The sequence below is a fragment of the Zeugodacus cucurbitae genome, chromosome 6 (genome assembly GCF_028554725.1).
Source record: "Zeugodacus cucurbitae isolate PBARC_wt_2022May chromosome 6, idZeuCucr1.2, whole genome shotgun sequence".
In the NCBI taxonomy this organism is placed as follows: domain Eukaryota; kingdom Metazoa; phylum Arthropoda; class Insecta; order Diptera; family Tephritidae; genus Zeugodacus; species Zeugodacus cucurbitae.
In genome coordinates, this window is record NC_071671.1 from 41,515,668 (window position 1) to 41,532,355 (window position 16,688).

Here is a 16,688-nt window from a genome sequence, read left to right on the forward strand (position 1 = left end):
CAGAAATGTTTCCTGTAACCCCTGTATAATGGGAAGAATAGAACGGAAAATAAGGAAATATTAGAGAAACGGACGTTTACAGAACTTTATGACTGGAAACCTTGGCCAAATTCCAAAAATTTTGGTTATTGTCCTTAGGAAAGAGTTCCAGCAATAGTGCAACATTCAGGTTTCTTATGCAACTGCGTGCCAGATCATGCTACGACATAAATATGCACGAAGATAGATAGAAAAGAAGTTGTAAAATTCATACGGAAAAATCCTGATTCCAGTGAAATACAATTTGCACTCGCTTTGTTTGACTTGTGTTAAAACCAAGAATGATAGAATAGCTTTTTTGGTTATAATTTCCTGTGACGTGACGTAATAAAAAACCCCATTGCACGGTAGTACAAATCAATAAAACAATGCCAAAAGGTGGAGTGATAGTGCTTTATTATTACATATTTAAAATTCTATGTGAAAAATTTATATACTTGAATAAGAAGTGTACAATGACGGAATTTAATAACAATAGTACAAAAAATCGTATATACTTTGTTTTTTTTTTTAATTTTCCAACTAACAAACAATTTTAATTATAAATATGCATTATTATATTGGATAATTTTATAGATGACGATTTTAATAATTACAGTAGAATCCGTTTATTATGACTCCGCCTATATTGACCAACTGGTTACTATGACGTAATTGCACTACGAAGTTTGGTTTTCATATAAAATTCTGTATAAAAAAGTCGGATATAATGACTTCGCTTACAGTGACATGTCGCTTATTATGGCCCATTTTTAATAAATTATGTCCGGTTAGAATGACTGACATGATTATTTACACCTCCCGCAATGTTCGTTGATTCCCGACGCCGGCACGTGGCTCGTTTTTGTTTTGAGTCTCAGTGAGTAATTGACACTTGAACGTCACGCATTCTTGTTTGTTTGTTACTGTGAAAAAATGTCATCACAACGACGTAAAGCATTTACAATTGAGGAGAAGGGTGCAATAATATGCAGATTAGAAAATGGAGAATCTAACGCATGTCTCGCAAAGGAATTTGGCGTGGGTCATTCGACAATCTCAATGATTTTTAAAAACAAGAACCACATTAAGCAAACGTTCAATTCAAATGTTTTGAAACCGAAGAGGCTTCGAAAATCACGACAAGAAAATGTTGATGAAGCATTAATTCAGTGGTTTAAAAACATGAGAAACAAAGGAATACCTGTCAGCGGCCCTATACTACAGGAAAAGGCAAATGGTTTTGCCGCGCGTTTTGGTATTCTCGACTTCAATTGTTCTGCAAGCTGGATTAGTCGTTTTAAAGTTCGACATAACATTGTGGCGGGAAAAATTGTCGGTGAATCTTCGTCTGTTGATCAAAATTCAACAACAAACTGGTTGATATCTGTGTGGCCGAATTTACGAAGACAATTTTCTGATGATGAGATATTTAATGCTGATGAAACCGGAATTTTTTACAAATTAATGCCGGATAAAACTTTAAAATTTAAAGGTGAAAATTGTAGTGGAGGTAAGTTGTCGAAAGATAGAATAACTGTCTTGGTAGCAGCTAATAAAATAACGGTGCTAGATGCAATTCTGATGGTTAATGATGCCTGGAATAAAATGTCACAAAGTACCATTCGTAACTGTTTCAAACATGCAGGATTCATTGAAAGCCACGACGATTTACCTATTCAAATATCAGAACATGAATTCGATGAAGAAGATGACATTCCTTTATCTTTGTGGTCACGAAACCTAAATTCAGATTCTTTAGCAGCACCGGAAATGTGGGAAGATTATGTTGACGTCGATAGCGCTCTCCTCACATCCGAAGGACCCAACGATGAAAATATCGTACAGAACATTAGTGCTAAGAAACAACTCGAAAGTGATGGGGAAGAGGAAGTCGAGGAAGAACAATTACCTACCGCAGAAGAGGCATTAAAAGCTGCAGAATTATTATCACGATTTGTTCACAGCAATATTGAAAATGATAATTTGACCATAGCTATGTCTTCTATACACAATAGTATTAGAGACTGTTTTTACAATAAAATGAAAAAACAAAAGCAGACAAAAATTACAGATTAGTTACAGTTAAATATACACTTATATGTGTTATAATGTGCTGATTACGTACAATTTTGATTTCGATTTTATATGTATGTATACATATTTAATTACTATGTTTCTGTATTAAAGTACTTAAGTGCATACATATTTACATAAAAAAGTTTTTCATTTCACAAAACGCTTTGTATGACGTCCGCTTATTATGACGTGTTTGTCAATTCCTTTCGATGTCATAATAACCGGATTCTACTGTACGTTCATTGTGATATTTTATCTGCACATTGTTCAATTCCGTTTTCGATTTGACAATTCTTATTCACTAGGGGTCCTGATTACGTGACTAATGTCGTAATATTGTCTTCTATCATTCTTGGTTAAAACACTTTCTTGTCACATTATATATTGAATGTTTTTGAATTTAGGTTTATAAAATGTACTTTTTTTTCTGAATTTTACATATTTCTTTTTGCATATGCTTTAAAATATTACATATAACTATATATAAAAAACTTTAAATTATTTTTATCAGAATTGCATTTACTTGCAATAAAAATTTGCGAAAACGATTTATTTCTCTTGTCCACACACTTTCTTGACATACTGTATGTACAGTATACTCTCGAAAAGTAAATTCTCAGAAAGTAAATAATCTCGGAAAAGTTAATCACCTTTAAGATTACATATGTACCTCGAAAAAGTAAATTTTTAAATTTACTTTTCAAAGAGTGTGATAAAAAATTCGAAACGAAGCAAGCAGTGTTTTTTATGATGTTGCAAAAACACTTACTCTCTTGTTTATCGCGTCTTTTTAGTAAATAAACTCTCCTACTTGATGCACTGGTTTAAAAATGAAAACGATGCTTATCAGATTTTTTGAATTGTCGTACAAAAATGGTCAGAAAATATATCGCAAAAGAAAAAAAACAAAAGAATATTCAAGTTTTTTTCTCTTCATAGTAAATACATAGGTATGTATGTATGTAAATGTAAATATGTTTTTCATGTAAATCCATATGTTTTATTGAAGCAAAAAAATGAATGAATTTTTTAAGTTTAAAAATGCATTTAATATTATAAAAACAGAAAACAGAAATTATTCGAAAAAGTAAATTACCCAAAATACCAATCGATTTACTTTTCGAGAGTATACTGTATGTATATATTTGTATTGAAAATTAACGAATTTTATAAATTATATATTATTTAATATGAATGATATATTAAATTTTGGCTTAGCTTTTCGGTATTCACTAATATAGTTGTTATAGTTACTCAAATAAAAGGTTTTTCAATATGGACGCTACAAAAGTAGACCGATAGGGACAGCAAACGATGTCATATTTTTTCGCACTCTTTTGACATTTCTCTTCAGTAAAGTTTGCAATTTCATTATGGAAAGATATACGATCCAAAAACGAGTCCGAATTATTAAAATTTACTACCAACAAGTAAGGAAGGGCTAAGTTCGGCCATTTGACGCCATTTTGACGCGTCTCGTCACCCTGATCATATATTGATATATATAACCCTATATCTAACTCGTTTAGTTTTAGGACTTACAACCAACCGTTATGTGGACAAAACTATAATACTCTCGTAGCAACTTTGTTGTGAGAGTATAAAAATCAGTATCATTTGAATCCACAGGCACATTACCAAATATTCCCTTACCAGTGAGACAAAGAAGTGCGGTTGAGAATATTGCTGCCGCTAGCGTATGAATTGAGGAAGACCCAAATTAGACTCTCACACGTCGTTCTCAAGCTACAATATCAAATTGACGCTGGAACTGAAGCCGCTTGACCACGAGAATCATCGTATGTTCGTGAATTGGACTGAGCAACAACTTGAAAATTATCCGGATTTTCATCGAATAATCATCTTCAGCGAACCGTTTTTGTTTGTAGCGCTTTTATTGAAAAACCTTTTACAATCAAAACCCTTTTACAAGTTCTCACAGCCCGATGCTTTCGCAACATTTGCTGCATTTTCTGACCCGTCACTGCCGCTAACACGGACTTATCTTCACGTACAAACCAAACACTTCTGTGGCGAAAATTTTCAAAGGAAAATGGGAACGACGCGAGCATGTTCTGAAACGAAACCCATATACAGTCACCCGGAACGCTATCGACTGGAATCTAAAACACAGCCGAAGAAAAGGCCGACCCGTTCTAATCTGAAGGAGAAATTTGGGCATTAAAATACGAGTATCTTACGTCCAATATACAGTGGAACTTTTCTAACTCAAATCACCATAGTCCACAAAAAAACATCGAGTTAGAGAGACTTCTAGTTATAAAATTTTCATTAAAACATGAAAATTCTCAAAAAGCTGAAAAATATATATTTATACACAGTTTTATTTATTTACATCGCATAGCTTTATGTTAATACAGTAGTTTACAGTAGTTTTCCGAAATAACGAACACATTAATTGTCAGGCCTGTTCGTTATATCGAATTTTTCGTTAATTCGAGTACTCACTTACAGGTATGTTTTTCAATAAAAATTAGTTAAATATCCGTAAATTGCTGTTAAATAAATTGTTTTATTAATTATTTTTTAAAAAATGAAAAACCATAACAAAACAATTCATATCCAATAAATTCTTCCAAAATGGACCAATTCTGACTCTTATACTTCTATTTGGTGCTGATCAATAATTTTAAGAATTTTTACAAAATTCAACATTTTTTCAATTTGCACATTTTTTTTAATTTTTTCAAGTTTCATTTTTAATTCTGGTTCGAAGTTATTTGATTTTTTCCTCTTTCTTCATATAAGACGTTAAACCGAGTACTTACAAATCCCCGATGTTCGTTATTTAAGGTACTCAATGTAACAAATTTGCTTGTTCGTTATAAGCGGTTTTCGTTAAAACGAATATTCGTTATTTCGGAAAACTACTGTACGTTAAAACATGTATTCTAAATTTTGTTGGTTGCAGTTTGTTACATGATTTATGCAATCCAAAAGTGTAATATTATGTTTTTTTTTTCGCCTCCGTACGATATGAAGGGACTCTTTTAAAATTCTGCTTCAATAGTACATTTTTATACTCTCGCAACAAAGTTACTAGCATCAAAGTTACTAGCAGCAAAGATAGTATTATAGTTTTGTCCACATAACGGTTGGCTGTAAGTCCTAAAACTAAACGAGTTAGATATAGGGTTATATATATCAAAATGATAAGGGTGACGAGAAAGGTTCAAATCCGTCTGTCCGTCCGTGCAAGCTGTAACTTGTGTAAAAATTGAGATATCTTTATGAAACTTGGAAAACGTATTTCTTGGCACCATAAGAAGGTTAAGTTCGAAAATGGGCGTAATCGGAACACTGCCACGCCCACAAAATGGCGAAAACCGAAAACACTTAAAGTGCCATAACTAAGCTATAAATAAAGCTATGGAAGTAAAATTTGGTATGAAGGATCGCACTACGAAGGGGCATATGTGGATGTAATTTTTTTGGGAAATGGGCGTGGCCCCGCTCCCTACTAAGCTTTTTGTACATATCTCGCAAACTAATAAAGGTATATCAAGGAAACTTTCTAGAGTCGTTTCTTTTAGATACCACCTTATACAGTCCAAAAATGGAGGAAATCGGATTGTAACCACGCTCACCTCCCATACAAAGGTTAGGTTGAAAACTACTAAAAGTGGGTTAACTCTCTAACCAAAAACGTCAGAAACACTAAATTTCACATAAGAAATGGCAGATGGAAGCTGCACTAAGATTTTTTTACAACATGGCATCGTCTACTTATAGGTCAAAAACCATATCTCAGGAACTACTCGACCGATCTCAATGAAACTTGGTTTGTAATAGTTCCCTTACATACCAATAATATGTTGTGAAAATAGGCCAAATAGCTTCACAACCACGCCTACTTCCTATATACCAGAACTTTGAAGACGATCTGAATCGTTTACTTTACAATACATATATAAAGAAAGCACTAGTAAAGAAAAAGCACTAGTTGTCAAGGCCCCATATATGGAACATGAGGACCTCGGTGCTTCTAACCTAATATTAGGGTTTCCAACTTTCAATAGACTTTATACAATATATATGACAAGACCAGCAGCAATTTCTTCACGGAACTCGGGTAACTTTAACATCTTGTCAGATGGATTGTGCAGATAGATTGTTGTTGCAATTTTCTAAATGCAGACGTCGATACAAAATATATGAATTTGTCGCAGCCATATCTACGAAATTGTAAAAAAGACGTGTTATCGGATTTCGAGTCTTTGCGTGGATATGATAACGACCCATAAGTCCATCCATTAAGTCTACTCTTCCCATATGGCTATCATATTCCTGTATAATTTGGAGGCAATATACTTCTATTTGCTGCTTTTGTTTTAGATCGTAGCGTGCAACTTTGGCCGATTGCTGGTTTTCATTTTCTCTTTGCTGGCTGGATGCCAACGTAAGTTGATGCCAATTGGACTGTCTTGTTGTCTTTCCACAAAACCGTGTTAATGTCGACACCATATCCTCTTTCTTCGTTCTTTACATCCTTATCCAAGGGAAGCTTGCATTTTGGTATTCGGTTTGCTCGTATCGTGCCCAACTGTAGATGCCCCTTGCGCGTAAATATACCAACAAAGGTAAAGGTAGAAATTGTCGAAGTAGAGAATGTGATGAGCAAAATCAGGTATTGTTTGTGATAGTCGTACAACTACATTTGCAGTTCTTCCAAGATCCGGCTGACCTGGTAAAATGATTTTATCGCCAGCGCCGTTAAGACTTCGAAGCGATACGCAAATCCAGTGGAGTCACAGAAAACGAACAATTTTATTCCCCACTTGTGTGGCTTATTTGGCATATATTGCCGAAGATGATGTTTTAATTTTGTGCTACACATTTGCTCATCGACGTAAAGACGAGCAGGTTTTGGAACAGAATCGAACCGTTTGTTGAGTTCACCTGACAATTTTCGGATACGAAACAACGGATCATATCCCGGTTTACCTTTTTCAATCCTCTCGCTTTCATCTCTAAAAGACAAATATCTTATCATCGCCAAAAACTGTTTTACAGTCATTGATTCTTGAATTGGAGTGAAAGCATTTTTACCCCAATAGCTCTCCAAATTCGGATAACGGTAAACGGACATATAAATGAGTACGCCAATGTATTTAAAAATTCCTTTAGCGTTGATCTTAAACTGGCTGTTGCCGTTTTCAAAATAAGCTGCTCGATTTGTTTCTTCCACAATCAATAGAACTACTTAGTTCTTTTGTAAAAAAATAGCAGAACATTTTCATTGGTGTGTCAAGCTTTTTTATTCGCGGTGGTAAGCATGAGTTGCTGCGGAAAGCCACTTCATTCACATGTAAAACCACCTGAAGAGGGAATGACTAAGGGACCAGTAGCTTCCAAGGTTGGTAATGGAGATCGCGGTCTTTTTTCGTCCAATTCATCGTCACTGTTAAACCCACTATCATTCTCGTCTATTTCAACTGATTCCATTAACTAGAGCAACTCTTCATCACTAAGTTTACTTAAATTAAATTTCTGCCATTTCTGTGCTCCATGTCTTAAAAAAATAAAAATACTAGCAATCAAAGAAATATCCAAACGTAAACAGGCAAGGCCGCCCTGAGGCGGTCTTCGTGTTTGTGTTTTTAAAACTTGAACTACTTTTTATATTTATAAGAAAGTATATTAACTTAAAATTAATTAACTTACTTAATCAAAAAAAATCTTCTGTATGAATATTTCGATAAAACACTTTTTATTTTAATTTTGAAAATTTTAAAATCGGAGCTGTATTTAATTGACCAGTAACACTGAATTTCTGCATTCAACTGACGATAACAACAAAACGAAACGTCACAATACATTTGTTGATTCTAAGAAAATATGAGCTGATGTATTATCTAACGATTCTTATAACAGTTGATTTGAAATCCGGATGTCTGTCCGTCTGTGCACGCTGTAACTTGAGTAAAACTTAAGATGTCCTAACGAAACTTGGCACAAATATTCCTTGGGACCGTGAGAGGATTGCTTTTAAAATGGGCGAAATCGGACCATTGCCACGCCCACCAAATGGCGAAAACCAAAATCACATAAAGTGTCATAAAATTGTCGAAAACGGACTATAACTTTTCAAGGCCCAGATATCGAACATGTTGAACTCATAACTCATAATTTAATGTAATTCAGAGGAAATTATTTTCTTCTAATAGTGTCTCTCTTTTCTAAAAATTATTAAAATCGGGCCATAACATCTCCTAGCTACTATATACCTAATCACAGGTTTTTCAAAAACACGGGGCTTTATTCCGCATATATGTATTGGTTAATATGTGAGATATTTTAGCTAAATTAAGTGAGCGGATAGTTTTGGATATAGTGTACCTTGCTGGTGAAAATGAATGAAATCGGTTCAGCAATTACCTCAGACCTCATATCTACATATATACAACGATTTTCGTTATTCTATTAAACTTTATGCCGAATTTTTAGGTAAATTTGTGTGTTATCTTAATAAAATATCTTCAATAAAATGCAAGAGTATAAAATGTTCGGTTGAACCCGAACTCAGCTTTCCTTACTTGTTTTAATTTCCATTAAATTTATTTAGGAATTCACCTCGTTCGATGGGTCATTACATAGACAGCGTGATTTCGCATATGAAATATTTTGCGCACTTCACAAAGGATTAACATTCACTTCACAGCACGAAATCCTCTACGGCGTTTTTGCAAAAACTGTTTGACTTTGGCAGAGTTGAAATTCCAAAGGGATAAAGGCGTAGAATTTTAAATATTTTTTTTGTGAAATTATTAAAATATCTAATAATATTAATGCGCAATATAGGAAAGAAAATTGAGCTGCTTAGAGGTGCTTACAACTCCCCTACATGCTCCAAGCCCTTTCTTGTTCTAATACATAGCATAGAGTCTATGGCAGAAAACTTTGTCGCATTTTAGTAGCAAACTTTTCCTATTTTTTTTGTAATCAATCACAACATCTTGTACATAGGGTTTTTGGCTCTTTTTGCGGTTGTTTGCACACCATAATTTCATTGAGGCTTCTTTTCATATATCAACAGTTTCAGAAGAAGGAGGCCTCTCATTCCTCCTTCTAGCTTTTTGGTGTCAACTGGAAATACCAAGTGAGACCAGGATGCTTTCCAACTGGTCTTTCCAACGAAGTGGAGGTTTTCCTCATCCTCTACTTCCACCAGCGGGTACTGCATCGAATATTTTCAAAGCTGGAGATTTCGTCCATTCGAACAACATGACCTAACTAGCATAGCTGCTGTTTTTATTCGCTGAACTATGTCTATGTCGTCGTATAGCTGGTACAGCTCGTCGTTCCATCCTCTGCCATATTCTCCGTTCCCAGTGTTCAAAGGACCATAAATCTTTCGGAAAACACCTCACCGGATGTCGTCATTGTCCATACTTCTGAAGCATACATAAGGACGGGAATAATGAGCGACTTATAGAGTTTGATTTTGGTTCGTCGAGAGAGGACTTAACTTTTCAATTGTCTACTCAGTCCAAAGTAGCACCTGTTGCTTTGAATTTCGAGGCGGACATTGTTGGTGTTGTTGATGCTGGTTCCCAGGTAGACGAAATTATCCACAACTTTAAAGTTATGACTGTCAACAGTGAGGTGGTTGCCAAGACGCGAATACGCTGACTTTTTTTCACCTCCAGACCCATTCGCCTCGCTTCCTTATCTAATCTGGTAAAAGCAGATCTAACGGCGCGGCTTTTGCTTATAGTACTTTCTCTATTTAGCTCTACAGCTCGTATTATTTTTTCTAGCAACAGGTTAAAGAAGTCTCACGATAGAGAGTCACCCTGTCTGAAACCTCGTTTGGTATCGTTGCTCAACATTAACTTACTTAGCCGTATTAGTTTTGCGGGGATACCAAATTCAGGCATCGCGGCATAAGAGTAGCTCCTTTTCGTCCTGTCTTTAAAATCGACAAAGTGATGGTGTGTGTCGATCCTCTATCCACGGGTCTTTTCCAAGATTTCGCCCATGGTGAATATCTGGTCAGTTGTGGATTTTCCAGGTCTAAAGCTACACTGATAGGCCCTATCAGTTTGTTGACGGTGGGCTTTAGTTTATCACACAATACGATCGACAAGACATTATATGCGATGCTTAGGAGACGTTCGTCCTCTTCTGGTGTTGTACTTTCACTGCCATTCAGCAGGTAGGAGAAGTGTTCCCTCCATAAACCCAGTTTACCTTGGACATCATTTACCAGATTACCTCTTCGATCCATACATGTAAATTCTGTAAATCGCTTCGCGCGGGAAGCAATGTTGTAGACCTACATATATATTCTACAATATTAAATAACATATTAATATCTACAATTAGTATAAATATTATAGTTATGTCATAATAAGTAATTTTCATTTAAAAATATATATTTAAATACCACCGCTAAAAATTACGTTTATTGATTGATTTCGCACATGCTGCCACTATGGATATTTTGTGGAAATGAAAAATGATCAGAACTAATATTCAGTTCTTTTCAGAACTAAATCCATCTAATATTTAACTATCCGAACAGCGTAGCGACTCGAGTATGTCTTATGATTTTTCAATTACATTTTTATAGCAATTAAGCAAATAATTTATAACTTTGTACCAAAGCAGTTTAATCTAGATCTCAGCTTTCTGGAAATAGTTCCCAGGGGAGGGTATCAAAAAGGACTTGGTGGTGGAGAATCTTAATCTGAAAGTGAAAATCGTCTTGCAAGTCATTCTCTTCGCATCGCCATCGTGAGTACGCACTTGAGAGTCGAGTACGGAGCGTGTGCAGCGGCTTCAAGAACAAAATATTAGAAATATGCAAGCTCGCACTAGGGAGTCGGAACTCTGAGCATTGCCAACACCGTCATAATCAGAGAGAAAGACAACGGACATCAAAGACTAGAGGTCGTAATCAAGTTTTAGCTCATTACAAAAAATATAATTTCATCTTTGAATTTTCCTCATTTTACTTTTTGTAAATGACATCACGCAAGAAACGGGAAAGTACATACATACATATGTATGGGACCATTATCTATGTCGTCCAGTTTTTCAAGCTTATCATACTCATTCATTTCGGCCTCTTTCTTTTTACGTCTGCAAATTCATATTTCAAAATAAATATGTGAAAAAATCGGTTAGAATCTTTTATAAGCCCTCAGATAATGAATTAATGGTTTTTCGTCTCTCCGCTTGACTTTAAAATTATTTCAATATTTATATGTATGTATATCACAAATTTTATTACACATTTTTGGTGTAAATAGTGAAATATTGATTTATTGGTTTAAAGTACGCCTTCTAGAAAACAAACCACCTTTATTGCACTTTTACTTTACCTTTTACTATTACTATATTGCCCATCAAAACGACTCAATGTGACTTTTAAAAATATTAAATTCTTCGCCTTGACTCAAATCAAATCATTTGAAAATGTTTTCTTTATGCACAACTTTGAAATTGCAAATGCTTCGAAACGATGAAACAATAAAATGGAAAGTGCAGGATACGATCACGCATTGTTACCACAGCATGATTATTTTCACAAGCAGTAAACGAGTATACATACATATATGTACATATGTATTAGTAAATACGGATTGAAAACTCTTTGTACCGTACAACATAATCATAACAGTACGCACCATTATTGCGGAACTTTGCAAATGCACCGTAACAGATGACTTGAATGTTGGCAAGATGCATCCGCCTTTGTAAACAAAAACTTGTACTTTTGTATCACAAATCGTTTGCTGAGGTGCGTCATCTAATTGCCAGTGCAGCGGCAGAGTGGCAGAGAGAGTAGAAAGTAACAATCCCTCTGGTTGCTTGTTATGGTCAGAAAGTCAATGCATTTGCTGGTAAATGTCTTAAAATAGGAAAATCATGTATGCTATAAGGCTTGCGCATGTATATATGTATGTGTTCGTGTGTTGATGTATGGTTGTTAAATTTGTGGGTAAGATAAAGCGATTTTTGCTAATAGTCAAACTACATGACTTCCAATGCAGCCTCAAGCTCACATACACACATACAAGGGCCCAACTGTTGCATTCTGATTGTGTACTAGATTCAAAGAAAAATTCTCGGCATCGCATAATGGAAAAATGCGCAGCAATTCGTAGAAAGTAAAAATGCCGATTTAAAGTAAAACATGTCATAATATGTTTGGAATATTGATTTATTTTCACACGGACAATTGGCGTTAAGCATATACGACATATGTACATACATATATACATATACAGATAGTAATAAACAATATCTCATTTAATTGAGATTTTGAAGTAATTTTGTTATGCTGAAAAATTACCAGCAGATAAAGAGCGAATAAAGAACTCAATGAAATTATTAGATGAGGATATTGAGTTAAAATATTAAATATTATCACATAAACTAGATAAATCAGTCAATATACTATATGCACAAAACTATTTTTTATGTAAGATTAACTTTCTTATTGATGCAAAAATCACAAGCGCACGTCCAAATAGATTTTTAATTACGCCTAATTGAACTCAATTTACTATATAATGTAGCAATTCACTAATCACCGAATTATTATTAATTAATTGACAAAATGTTAGGTTAGATTACTTTGGTAGGCTATAAAGCCACACATAGGCCAATTTTGGTGCTTTGCGTACCAGATGGAGTGCCGTCACGTAGTAATGAGGAGTAATCATCCTTTAGGATGCCTGCGATTGTTGCGAATTTTAAAAGGCTTTGCGGCTTCACCAACGAAATCTCTCCCAGATTAACTTAATGTGTAGCCCCCAAATGCTGAAGCCGTTGTCCTGATAATGCAGGACATTCCCAGAAGAGGTGCTCCATTGTTTCTCTGGTGCCTTGCTCTTGACATTTCCTGCAGTCTTCGCAATCTATTAGCCCCATCTTGTAGACCTGCGCCGCCACAAGACAGTGACAGCGGCTTTGCATGCCGGTATTCTTCCAGCGCGCTTTGAACTTTTTTACCAAGTTTCAGTCTAGATCATCATATAGACAGTGTATAGGTTTATCTGCGTTTATCTACTATCTCATTATCCTCTAACAGCCACTGTTGTCCTACCACACAAGAAACTTTTGGCCGATATGCTGAAGGAGGATATTGCCTTTATTGTTGCCTGGCTGTCTACGTATATGTTGACTTTAGAGTATCCCGTTGGTGCGCTTAAGGATAGCTCAGCGGCTTTTCCAATTGCAAACACCTCCGCTTGAAATAGACTATACTAAGCCAGTTTTCAATTGAAATTACATACTTGATTTATTAACAACAAAATTGCAATGTTTCGGTAATAAAATAACATAAATCAATGTGAAGCTACTTCACTGATAATCAAAAAAAAACATTTTTTTAAACAATATGAATTGTTTATGCTAAATGGTGTACGTTTCAACATCAAACATAATGAGTGATTTCACATTTTAATTATCTCAGAGAATTGTCCTGTTTGAACATGCTTAACACCATATTAACTCGCAAATGCAGTATGCCATGTCATATAAGCAACTCTGTAAACCAGAATGTGTGAAAACTTCCGAAACTACAATAGCCAATAGACCAATGTAGCAGATCTTGTTAATAACAATCTCTAGATATCTTGGCCTTTAATTATTGTGAAATGAAAGAGCATAAAAAGAGCAATGTACCCAATTTTAATTCTGCCTTACTGTTACTTAATTACATTCCTTTATCAGAATTCTTCTGCGTGCTGTTGCAAGTAAAATCCCTTTCTTCTTCTTCTTAATTGACGTAGGCACCGCATACGCGGTTATAGCCGAGTCAACAACAGCGCGCCATTTATCCCTCCTTTTGGCTGTCTAGCGTCAATTGGAAATCCCAAGTGCAGCCAGGCCCTTGTCCACCTGGCCTTTTAAAATTCCAACTGAGGGGATGTCTTCCTCGGATACCACCAGCGGGTCTATTATTACTTAACATTACATTGCGGAATATAAAGAAGGTAAAAGTGATAACATAACAACCATGAATTATTCACATAAGAAATGTTCTTTAATCCACGAATTCATTATTTAAAATGTCACAATTTATTTAAAGTTAAACAAATTATTAATACTAAAATGCAAGAGTATATTATGCGCATTATTATTATATACAGTGGAACTTATCTAACTCGAATCACCATAATCCACAGAAAATCTTCGTGTTAGAGAGACTTCGAGTTATAGAATTTTCATTGAAACAAAAAATTTTTCAAAAAGCTGTAAAATATAGATTTAATTAGAGTTTTATTTAATTACTTCGCATAAAGTTTTATGTTCATACGTTAAAACATATATTTTGTAAATTTGTTGGTTGCAGTTTGCTAGTATTGACGTCTGTATCCCATGCCTTTGTTATACGATTTATGCAATCCAAAATTGGGCACGATTCCGATTACATTGGCGGTCGGGGTTTGACAACTCCAAAGTGATTTTAAAAATAAGTAATTTTTGTTTAAAAAACTTTAAATAAATGTAAAATTTGAATTTTATTGAATATTAGTAATGTAAATTTGAAGTGAAAAAAGTGCGTAAAATGTGTTAAAGTGTGAGAAATTGCTTGTTGAAAATTTTCATTTTTTGATCTTTAAAGCGAAATATTTCGAAAACTAGGCGTCTTAGGTACCTATAACCTTATATTTTTGAATCGCCATAGTAATCGGAATTGTGCCCAAATTTGTAACATCATATTTTTTGTTCGCCTTCGTACGATATAGAGGGACTCTTTTAAAATTCTGCCTCCATAGTAAAATTTAAAATTTTGTATTATACCCTGGACGAAAATTTCGATTTATGGAAGTAAATTTGTATGAACTTTGACTTCTACTGCCACTTCAAGAGTTTGAGTTATGGAGAACTTCGAGTTATAGAAGTTCGAGTTATGGAAGTTCTACTGTATTTGGAATTCATATATTAACGCCTTTAGTTAAGAAACAACTATTTTTAGCATAAATTTCTACTTAAATGTTGTGGCTTAAACTTCTAAGCATAATAAATAGTCTGAAGTACATACATACATATGTGCATAAGCTTATAGGAAAGTAAAATATGTATAAAGGAAATCTACCAAACAAAAGCACAATACCTACTCTCCATACCTCTTACTGGTGGAGCAAAATTCTCTGAATTTAATTTTGTAAATCTTTGCAATTCTCGCGTGCATTCTTCTATATACATACTATATGTATATAGTACATATATTTATACGAGTATATAATTATAAAAGCCACAGCGAAGGCGGTTTCCGTAACCATATCGCGATAGCCAATTACAAAGAACTCGCAGTTGTGGTGTGTAGTAATAATCAATTGTTGTCAATGACGACGGTTGTAATTCTGCCAAATTCGCCAGGCTTATTTCATAAAATTCCGTGTCTTTATATGCGACTTTACTCTGCATAACCCTATAGTCAAATCAACGAATTATTGACTAATTACGAACTGGTATAAACTAACTTCTTTTCTCATACAAAAGCTGGTGCGCTCGAATGGCAGATGAGAACTTCTTTTCAAATTGACCAGATATAAATATGTATGTAAGTCTTATATAGATGTTCATAAAGTACGAAACAATTTTGAACTATACTCATTGCTTACTTTGTCTATAGTAGCCGCTAAAGTTTGACGTGTTTTTATGAGTTTGGCGATTTTCATTTGTCAAAAGCTCCCACCTTGTTGCTTTTTCGTGAATTCTTGGCCAAAAACCATACTGTAACGATGCCTCTGCCTAAATATTCGTCGCTTCGTGTGACTTTTTCTTATTTCCAAAAATAAAGAGAACCTTGAAGGGCCGCCGTTTGACAGGTATACGAGAAATCGTGTTTGAGAAGTATATCAACGCTTGGATGTGTATATCATCGAATGGGGACTAGCGATAATAGGCGTGTTTTATTTGACCGCCACAAGCTAATAGCTAAACGGACAAATAAAACGCACTTAGCTTATTTCATATATTCGCTTAAACCTGAATTGTGTTGACAATGCGGGCCAGAACTCACAGCTTATATGTAGTTTATTTGAAAAAAAAAAACGGTTGAATTTATAAATCAAAATTTCGTTTTATTTAGCCCTTTTCTATAATATTCTGACCTTTTAAGGAAACAGCAATCATTATTAAATCCGGGATGCTCAAAACAAATATAGATACAGTTTTCATTTGCCATTTTGCACATCGAATAGAATTTAAAATTCATCGCTATTGCCAACTGCTTTTTTTGGAAAAACCCCAACTATTGTGAATGAAAAAAATCGATGAACTGGCAATAATTATGTTGGCTAAGTCTTCCATACAAAATAAGCTAATAGCTAATTTGCTGGTCAAATAAAACTCGCCTAATATTAATGTACATAAAAGAATGAATAAATATTTATTTCAAAATACGAATGGGCTAGTACATTGAAAGTACATATATTTACATACCTATGTATGTACTAAGCCTCCTACTTAATACATCAGCAAATGGGAAAGGAATGTCAATAATATATTTTTAGAATTTGAATGACAATACCATGAATTTGAGGATTAAAATTCTTTGCAAGCTGATGACAATTAGTTGGTTAATAATGCACATAATCGTTTTT

At 34.4% G+C, this 16,688-nt stretch overlaps 2 protein-coding genes across 4 annotated transcripts in view; one reads left to right on the forward strand and one right to left on the reverse strand.

Annotated features, from left to right (window-relative positions):
- LOC105215239 (tyrosine-protein kinase receptor torso) overlaps positions 1-16,688 on the reverse strand; it is a 128,687-nt gene that overhangs the window by 75,198 nt on the left and 36,801 nt on the right. The window lies entirely within an intron of this gene.
- Positions 1,917-16,688, forward strand: part of LOC105215231 (putative ATP synthase subunit f, mitochondrial) — a 61,531-nt gene continuing 46,759 nt past the window's right edge. Inside the window, exon 1 of the mRNA XM_054235043.1 lies at positions 1,917-1,920. The gene's annotated coding sequence lies outside the window, so the exon portion shown is untranslated. The remainder of the gene's footprint in view (positions 1,921-16,688) is intronic.